Genomic DNA, 10,573 nt, shown 5'->3' on the forward strand with positions numbered 1-10,573 from the left:
TAGTGGAGAGAAGTTGGGAGCTGTGGGGGTCCTGCCAGTATTTCTGTTCTAACTTGGTGCCCAGACCCCCACTACAGATGTCTTTTCTCCCCTTCCTGTTTCTAGTCAAAGTCTGATCCCGTAGGTCTCAACTGGGTGCAATTCTGCCTCTGCCCCCAGGGAACATCCGGCCATATCTAGAAACACTTTTGGTTGTCACAACTTGGGAGGGCATCTGGTGAGAAGACAGGGATGCTGCTAACCATCCGACAATGCATAGCACGAGTCCCACCACAAAGACTGCTCTGGCCCTCAAAGTAGTGACCATGGAGGAGCCCCTCAGGCTTCCTTCATTTTCTCCTCAATTATTGAGAACAATGTAGCCTTCACCCCATCACTGCCAGGGACACCCCTTCAAACGGTCAGATCTACATCAACAGGCTCTGCTAAGTCAGTCCGTTAAGTTAAATCCCTCCAGGTTCCGGGCAGCAGTGTAAATTAGTGAAGTGAGTTGGGAGGAAGATGAGAAGTGTGCTGGCCCATCCGTCTCAGTGGTAGGGACCAGTAGGCAGGGACTGTGACCAATTGGACCTTACTCCATCTACAAGGGCACGTGTAGATTATTGTCAGGCTCCTGTGTTGCTAGATTACTGATTGCTTGAGAAGCCCAGTATCTCCTCTCCCTCACCCCTCAGAAGGTCTGTTTTGCATTACTTTTTCATTGAGGCGTAATGTACATGCACCAATGTTAAGTGTTCGCCCCAATGAATAGTGAAGATAATCTTGAAGAAGAACAGAGTTGGAGGGCTTACACTACTAGATTTCAAGACTTGCTATAAAGCCGCAGTAATTAAGAGTGTGGTATTCTTGCAAATGTTGGAGAAACGGTCCACAGTACAGAATAGGGATCCCAGAAACACATCCACACATATATAATCCCTTGATTTACAATAAATATGTTGCCATCATTTGGTGGGGGAAAAAGATGGTCTTTTCAATAAATGGTGCTAGAACAGTTAGATATCCACATGGAAAAAAATGAACCTGGATCCCTACCATGCACAAACATTAATTCAGTATGGGTCGTAGATCTAAATGTGAAAGGTAAAACAAGAAGTCTTCTAGAATAAAGCATAGGATAATATCTTCATGAATTTCATAAAGATTTTTTTTAAATGGTGCATACAGAGAACCACAAAGGAAAAGATTGATAAGTTGGATTTCATTAAAATTAGGAACTTCTGTTTATCGAAATTCACAACTAAGAGAGTTTTGGCAGACTGCGGCACAGTAGAACTTATTTGCAATACATCTGTCAAAGGGTTCTTGCCTATTTTTTAATATGTTGGCAACTATTTTCAATTTAAAACACTGAGGGGGAAAACCCCACTGTGCGGGCTAACATTATGCAGGCCAAACAAAACATGTCTGTGAGCCAGCTTGGGCCTACACACTGCCAGTTTGCAACCTCACCTTTCACAGCACAGAAGAATGATAGAAGCTTTAACATTTCTCTATTTTCTCATTTTTTTCTTGCCAGCCTCTGTGAGGGGAAGAAACAATGTAGACATAGATTTCTGAATAATAGAGATTTTTCTCTTGGATGGCAGCATGGCTGCTTATTGTGATTTTAAGTTTTAAATAGCACTTTTCTCCCTCTGGTAGACCCAGTAATTAAAATAGCTTAAAGTATAATTTAATCAAGTTTTAAAATTGACTCCCATTGTGTGTTCAGTCTGCTCTCGGACTGGAATTGCTCAGCACTTCTGGAAGTCAGCTTCAAGCTGCCATGAGGCACAAGAAATGGAGACGTAGGCTTAAACCTGTAACATTGTGAGCTCATTAATGTCCAACTTCCTTACTTTCTATCTCCTTCCCTAACTCTGGTTTTGGTCACTTCCTTTTCTTCTTTACCCAAGCACCTCTATTTCTTAATTCCCTGATGGTCTGGTAGAGACAGTGGGGTGGGGGTAGGGGTAGAATTTCCTCTTGTCACATCTTCTAACCCCACTGTTGGGATGAGAAAGAAGAGGCAGCCTGGAGGACGGCACTCCAGCAGTATAGCATAAAAGTATGAGATCTGGAATTTGCCTGCCTGTGTTCAGATGCTGACTCCATCCTTTAACAGCTATGTGGTCTTCAGCAAGTTACTTGCTTCTCTCTGCCTCACTTCCTCATCCCTAACTTACCAATAATAGTGTTTGCATGTTCATATAAAGAACTTAGAACAGTGCCTAGTAAGCTAAGTGCTAGGCATGTGTTTGTTAATCTAAAAATTGATGGTTGGTTGGTGTCAGGCCTTGGCATTGTGTCCGGCATTGGGAAACAGGAGACACAGGTGTCCCTGTCTCAGAGACCACCAGCTGATTTCAAGACAGGCAAACAACTTGACCTAATGCCCCCTCCTTCCTTGAGCTGGCTGAAATGGGAACACCAGACAGTTTGATGACCTTCTTGTGGAGCCTGCTGATGGCTAAAATCCAAAGCCACTTAGATGATTAAGATCATTCTGTGGCGTATTCTCCCTAAGTGTGAAACTAGAATTATTCGTGCAAATGAAGAAGTTTGTAACCCTGAGAAGTGAAGTAACTTTCCTAGGACATGGCAGCATGATAGAAAAGAACCTAGATTGTCTTGAATAGACTGTTAGTAGAAATATGGGTATTAAAGACTGTTGGTCAGGGCTCAGAAAGATTAAGGGCAATTCTAGAGAAATCCTAATTACCTTAGAGAAAGCTTAAATACCATAAAGAGACTTAGTAGAAAAGTGAACTTGGAGGCCATGTGCAATGGATGGGGACCATGGGGGCCACCAGAGGGTGGATTGTGCTAAGCAGAATTTGGCACCCTACCATTTTCACCCTCTGGTGTTCTGGTGTTACACGTGTGGTCATATTGTGTTAGAGTGGCAAAGAGGGTTTTGCAGATGTATGGTTGCTAATCAGCTGACTCTAAAAGAGGGAGATTATTCTGGATTATCTAATAGGCCCAATGTGATCACATAAATCCTTAAAAGGAGAAGAGGAAGACAGAGATGTGAAGCATGAGAAGGACTTGCAGCCGGCCATAAAGAGAGGCTTCTAGACGACAACCAACAAGGAAACAAGGACCTCAGTGTTACTGTCACAAATAACTGAATGATGCCAACAACTTGACTGTATGTGGAAACAGATACATCCCCAGAGCCTCCAGAAAGGAATACAGCTCTACCTACACCTTGATTTTATTTTAGAGAAACTCTAAGCAGAGAACTCAATTGAACCATGCTGTACCCAGACTTCTGACATACTGAAGTGTAAGGTAATAAAGTTAAGTTGTTTCAAACCACTACATGTGTGGTTATGTCTTATGGTAGCAACAGGAAACTAACATTTGAGGTCATGATCTCAGGGTTCATGAGTTCGAGCTTGGCATTGGGCTCTCTGCTGTCAGCACAGAGCCTGCTTCAGATCCTTGGTCCCCATCTCTCTGCCCCACCTCCTCTTCCCTCCCTCTCTCTGTCTCTGTCTCTCTCTCTCAAAAATAAACATTAAAAAATGAAGTATTATTATGCCTTTTGACCTCATAATTGTACCTTGGAGCATATGTCATAAGCAAATAACTAAGAGAAAAAGTTGTATGGACATAATCATAGCCTAGGAAGATAAATTTTTGTAATCCTTTTTCCCCTGCCATTAATTGGTTTAGGGTAGACATATAACCAATTCTGGCCAATGGGATGTGAAGAGAGTTCTGCTAGGGAGACTAATGGAAAAAGTTACCCCACACATCAAAAATAGACACTTTTGGACGCTAGCATGTGGGAATGTGATGGTTGGAATTGCTTCAGCCACCTTGTGACCAGGAAGAGAGAAGCCTGAGGACAAACCCAACCTGCTGAGGATGGTGAGCCAAAAGATGGAAAGAATGTGGATCTTCGATGGTGTCATGGAGCCATTAGTTAACCTTTTCTTAAACCACACTACCTTTTAACTTATTATATAAGGCAGGAAATCTCCCTGCATTTAAACCAGTCTTACTCAGAGTAAGAAGCTTCCTAACTGAGACACACAGCATGAACCGCATGGCTCTTCTCTCTCTAGTTTTTATCCGGAAATTTAAAACTTAGGATATGATAACTGGCTTTTTGATTTCCATTTAAGTTTTCACTTGTTCAAATAAGTGCCAAGATGTTGTGGCTTTGTCATGTGCCAACTTGGCTAAGCAGGTACTACAGATCCTAGAGTTCCCCTCCCTGTATGTTTCTAGTTAGAGTTAGCCCAGGAGAAATTTGCAGGATAGTTGGAAGGCGGAAGTGAAGCAGTAGCCATGTTTGCTCTCAGGAGGTCAGTGTAGGTTCGGCTGTGTTACATCTTGTGCACATTTTCATGGATCTGCTGGTGCACCTTTTTTCTGCGGCAGCAGCCAGGTTTGCAGTTTCAGTTATTATAAGATCTCTTTCTTTAGCTTCTCCAAGTCCTAGTCCAGGTGTCAGTGTGGCTTCATGGCAAGAGCACCAACTTCTTCTGCAGGTCACCTAGAGCAGCAAGACCGGAAGCTTGGAGATGCGGAAAGGCCCAAGCAAATACAGCTTGTTCCTCGCAGGTTCTGGTTGCCCTGTTCATGCCTACCTCACTACAGGCTCTCGACCAAATGCAGAAGAAACAACCAGGCTGAAGATGTTTTACCTGTTCCCATAATTGCTTAAGGTCAAATCCCTGTGACAAATTATTATTCTACATAATTCCTAGTGGTTCTGTTTCTCTGACTAAACCCTAATACAGAGTCACATTTTCCTGACCCCAGGATTTACTTTTAGATTCTACATCCAATTGGTAGAAGAGAAAGAAGAAGCAAGTAGAGGTAAGCTTTCTAATATATAGGACTCACTTATTCTTTCCAACTGAAAAGAAGACAAGAAATTGTGCTTTCACCATTCCATAGGAACACATCTCCAGACTGGATATGGATGGTGGGTCACCAGTTTGCAGTCTCTGATATAGGTGTTTTAGAATCCATCACTTACCTAGATATTCATGAGTATTCTGATGACTTGGTGAATTTATCCATTTTTATGTGATTTTGGACCCTATTGCCCCAAGAAAAGTTATACTCCTCAATCGCTCTTGATTTCTATCTAAGTTTTCCCTTGTTCCAATGAGGGCCAAGATGTTGTGGTTTTGTAATGTGTCAACTTGTATTAATGTGAAGGTTGGAATTGCTTCAGCCACCTTGTGATCAGGAAGAGAGAAGCCTGAGGACAAACCCAAATGCTAAGGATGGTGAGCAAAAGGATGGAAAGAATGTGGCTTGTAATGTGTCAAACATGTATTAATTGTTTATCTCCATCAAAATTCTATGTAACAAGCCACTGCAAAACTCAGTGGCTCAAAATATGTATAAATTTAACTAATGTGTCTGTGGGTTGGTGATAGCTCAACTGGGCAGTATATCTGGTCTTACCTGGGTTCTTCACAGTTCTGGCAATTAGCTGACTTTCAGCCGGTCCAAGATGGCCTTGGTTGAAATGAGTGAGGCAACTCGGCTCTGATCCACATGTCTCTCATCCACCAGCAGGCCATCCTGAGCATGTTCTCATGGTGATGACAGAAAGCAAGAGTGAACCAGTCCAACCATGGAAGCTCTTTTCAAACCTCTACTTGTGTCATATTCTCCTATATCCTGTTGTCTAAAAGTAAGCCACATAGATGAACCTGTAGGCATAGCACAGCACTGCAAAGTTACATGGCAGAGTGAGTGCGGATACATGGAAAAGTAAAGAGTTGGGGCAGTTTTTGCAATTCATCACAATTACCAATACTCTCTCCTCAGAGGTGATAAGTAACTATGTCAGCTGCTGCTATTTCCAATTGTGCATTGTTAACCCATTGTGTTCAAGCCTTGAGATCATCACCCCCCTCATTAGGATAAACAATTGCTTTATAAAGCTGAATCGTTGTGTCACGAGCTTGCCTTCCTCTTTCCTTCTGAGATATCTTATGAAGACAAACATCTAAGGGATAGAAAAAACAAAAACCCCAGTAGTGAAGAGTTGCTGAACAGTTGACAAATAGACAAATATATACTGTTAGCCTGGGAATAAACTAGGTGATGGTCAAGATTGTGTGAGTTATTCATTAGAAATGGTGAGAAGCATATCAACTCTAAGTCAGCTGCATACATTATTGCTTATTTTTAATTGCACTGGTTTTATAGACAGTAATTCTTTTTTTTTTTTTCAACGTTTATTTATTTTTGGGACAGAGAGAAACAGAGCATGAACGGGGGAGGGGCAGAGAGAGAGGGAGACACAGAATCGGAAACAGGCTCCAGGCTCTGAGCCATCAGCCCAGAGCCTGACGCGGGGCTCGAACTCACGGACCGCGAGATCGTGACCTGGCTGAAGTCGGACGCTTAACCGACTGCGCCACCCAAGCGCCCCTATAGACAGTAATTCTAAAGCATATTCATAGGCTGAAAAAAAAAGTTTTAAGTTCCTGAAATTCTCGGTAGTTTTTCTGTTCAAGGGGAGTATGTTTCCTAGTAATTTTTCTTAGAGATGCTCATGTATTCACTAAAGGTGCCCACTACATATTTGTCTTAGTTTGGGTTCCCCCAGAAGCCAACCCTGAGATAAAAGTTCAATAGCAAGTAGTTTTATGTTTTTGTTTTTATTTGAGAGAAAAAGCAGGGGGAAAGGGGCTGAGGGAGGTCTTCTGTTAAGTTTCTCAGGATCCACATAAGAGTGAAACATATGGTATCTGTCTTTCTCTGCCTGACTTATTTCACTTAGCATAACACTCTCCAGTTCCATCCATGTTGCTACAAAAGGCCAGATTTCATTCTTTCTCATTGCCACGTAGTATTCCATTGTGTATATAAACCACATCTTATTTTTTTATTAATAATTTATTTTTTAATTTACATCCCAGTTAGTTAGCATATAGTGCAACAGTGATTTCAGGAGTAGATTCCTTAATGCCCCTTACCCATTTAGCCCATCCCCTCTCCTATAACCCCTCCAGTAACCCTCTATTTGTTCTCTATATTAAGAGTCTTTTATGTTTTGTCCCCCTTCCTGTTTTTATATTATTTTTGATTCCCCTCCCTTTTGTATCTTAAATTCCTCATATGAGTAAAGTCATATGATACTTGTCTTCCTCTGACTGGCTAATTTCGCTTAGCATAATACCTTCTAGTTCCATCCACATAGTTGTGAATGGCAAGATTTCATTCTTTTTGATTGCCGAGTAATACTCCATTGCGTGTGTGCGTGCGTGTGTGTGTGTGTGTGTGTGTGTACCACATCTTCTTTATTCATTCATCCATTGATGGACATATGGGCTCTTTCCCTACTTTGGCTATTGTCTATAGTGCTGCTATAAACATTGGAGTGCATGTGCCCCTTTGAAACAGCATACCTGTATCCCTTGGATAAATATCTAATAGTGCAATTGCTGGGTCGTAGGGTAGTTCTATTTTTAATACAATTAACTATTTTATTTATTTTATTTTATTTTTTAATATAATTTATTGTCAAATTGGTTTCCATACAATACCCAGTGCTCATCCCAACAGGTTCCCTCCTCAATGCCCATCACCCACTTTCCCCTCTCCCCCACCCCCCATCAACACTCAGTTTGGTCTCAGTATTTAAGAGTCTCTTATGGTTTGCCTCCTTCCCCTCCCCCCCTGGTCTTCTGTTAAGTTTCTCAGGATCCACATATGAGTGAAAATATATGGTATCTGTCTTTCTCTGCCTGACTTACTTCACTTAGCATAACACTCTCCAGTTCCATCTACATTGCTACAAAAGGCCAGATTTCATTCTTTCTCATTGTCAAGTAGTATTCCATTGTGTATATAAACCACATCTTCTTTATCCATTCATCAGTTGATGGACATTTAGGCTCTTTCCATAATTTGGCTATTGTTGAAAGTGCTGCTATAAACATTGGGATACAAGTGCCCCTATGCATCAGTACTCCTGTATCCCTTGGGTAAATTGCTAGCAGTGCTATTGCTGGGTCATCTATTTTTAATTTTTAGAGGAACCTCCACACTGTTTTCCAGAGCGGCTGCACCAGTTTGCATCCCCACCAACAGTGCAAGAGGGTTCCCATTTCTCCACATCCTTGCCAGCATCTAAAGTCTCCTGATTTGTTCATTTTAGCCACTCTGACCGGTGTGAGGTGGTATCTTAGTGTGGTTTTGATTTGTATTTCCCTAATGAGGAGTGACGTTGAGCATCTTTTCATGTGTCTGTTGGCCATCTGGATGTCTTCTTTTTTAAAAAAAAAATTTTTTTAACGTTTATTTATTTTTGAGACAGAGAGAGACAGAGCATGAACGGGGGAGGGGCAGAGAGAGAGGGAGACACAGAATCAGAAGCAGGCTCCAGGCTCTGAGCCATCAGCCCAGAGCCCGACGCGGGGCTCGAACTCATGGACTGCGAGATCGTGACCTGAGCTGAAGTCAGACGCTTAACCGACTGAGCCACCCAGGCGCCCCTGGACGTCTTCTTTAGAGAAGTGTCTATTCATGTCTTCTGCCCATTTCTTCACTGGATTATTTGTTTTTTGGGTGTGGTGTTTGGTGAGTTCTGTATAGATTTTGGATACTAGCCCTTTATCCGATATGTCATTTGCAAATATCTTTTCCCATTCCGTTGGTTGCCTTTTAGTTTTGTTGATTGTTTCCTTTGCAGTGCAGAAGCTTTTAATCTTGATGAGGTCCCAATAGTTCATTTTTGCTTTTAATTCCCTTGCCTATGGAGATGTGTCGAGTAAGAAATTGCTGCGGCTGAGGTCAGAGAGGTTTTTTTCCTGCTTTCTCCTGTAGGGTTTTGATGGTTTCTTGTCTCACATTCAGGTCCTTCATCCATTTGAGTTTATTTTTGTGTATGGGGTAAGAAAGTGGTCTAGTTTCATTCTTCTGCATGTTGCTGTCCAGTTCTCCCAGCACCATTTGTTAAAGAGACTGTCTTTTTTCCATTGGATATTCTTTCCTGCTTTGTCAAAGATTAGTTGGCCATACATTTGTGGGTCCCATTCTGGGTTCTCTATTCTATTCCATTGGTCTATGTTTCTGTTTTTGTGCCAGTACCATACTGTCTTGATGATTACAGCTTTGTAGTAGAGGCTAAAGTCTGGGATTGTGATGCCTCCTGCTTTGGTTTTCTTCTTCAGTATTACTTTGGCTATTCAGGATCTTTTGTGGTTCCATACAAAGTTTAGGATTGCTTGTTCTAGCCTTGAGAAGAATGCTGGTGCAATTTTGATTGGGATTGCATTGAATGTGTAGATTGCTTTGGGCAGTATTGACATTTTAACAATATTTATTCTTCCAAGCCATGAGCACGGAATGTTTTTCCATTTCTTTATATCTTCTTCAATTTCCTTCATAAGCTTTCTATAGTTTTCAGCATACATATCTTTTACATTTTTTGGTTAGGTTTATTCCTAGGTATTTTATGATTCTTGGTGCAATTGTGAATGGGATCAGTTAATTTTGTAGTATTATTGAGGTACAATTGACATGCAACAAAACTGCACGTATAAAAACTGTAAAGTTTAAAGAATTTGACATGTTCGTACACATCAGTGACTCTTACCTGTAGTAATTATTGCTGTGGTATTCTAAGGGTGATCTTCTATTTTTCTCATTCTACATGTTAATTGAAATTCTTGTATAAGGAATATTTGTTTCTTCCCCATTCAGTGATTTATATCAGTTTGAACTCATGGATATTTATTTTATTCTTTGGGCTATGATCCAGTACAATCAGTATTTATTTTGTTGTTCAAATTGACTCATTTTTGGCAATTTGAAGCTCTTTCAGATTGACTCCAGTGTCCTTTTGACTTCTTTTTTCTTTTTTCTTTTTTTTAGTGTTTATTTTTGAGAGAGAGCACAAGCAGGGGATGGGCAGAGAGAGGGGGAGACACAGAATCTGAAGCAGGCTCCAGGCTCTGAGCTTTCAGCATAGAGCCTGACGTGTGGCCCAAACTCAGAGACCACGAGATCATGACCTGAGCTGAAGTCGGATGCTTAACCGACTGAGCCACCCAGGTGACGCTCCTTTTTTCTTTGTTAGTACCTCTGTTTCTTGTGAGTGTCTGATGTACAAGATAACAAGTTGTGAATGTCTCTTTATTGATTAATATTAAGCTTGGCTGAATGCAACAACAAACTCTAAGTAACAGTGTCTTAAGTGAGATCAAGTTTTATTTTTCTCTTTATATACCATGTTCATGAATCAGAAGGATCAAAATTCTTAGGTTGTCAATGCTTCTCAAATTACTGTGCTTCTCAAAGCAATCCCAGTCAAAATCCTGTAATTCTTATTTGTAGAAACTGACAGGCTGACTCTAAAATTTACGTGGAAAATTAAGGAAACCAAAATAGCCAAGACAGTTTGGAAAACAAAAAGGTCAAAGTTTGAGGACTCTCATTATCCGCTTAGAAGAAGACTTACTGTAAAGCTACAGTAATCAAGACAGCATGGCATTGGCATAAAGATAGACCTCATCAGCAGAACAAAATATAGTGTCCAGAAATAGTCCATTGTGTGTATATATGGTCAATTAATTTTTAACAATAGTGCCGTGGTAAT

Source organism: Felis catus, chromosome X, assembly GCF_018350175.1.
Source record: "Felis catus isolate Fca126 chromosome X, F.catus_Fca126_mat1.0, whole genome shotgun sequence".
NCBI lineage: Eukaryota > Metazoa > Chordata > Mammalia > Carnivora > Felidae > Felis > Felis catus.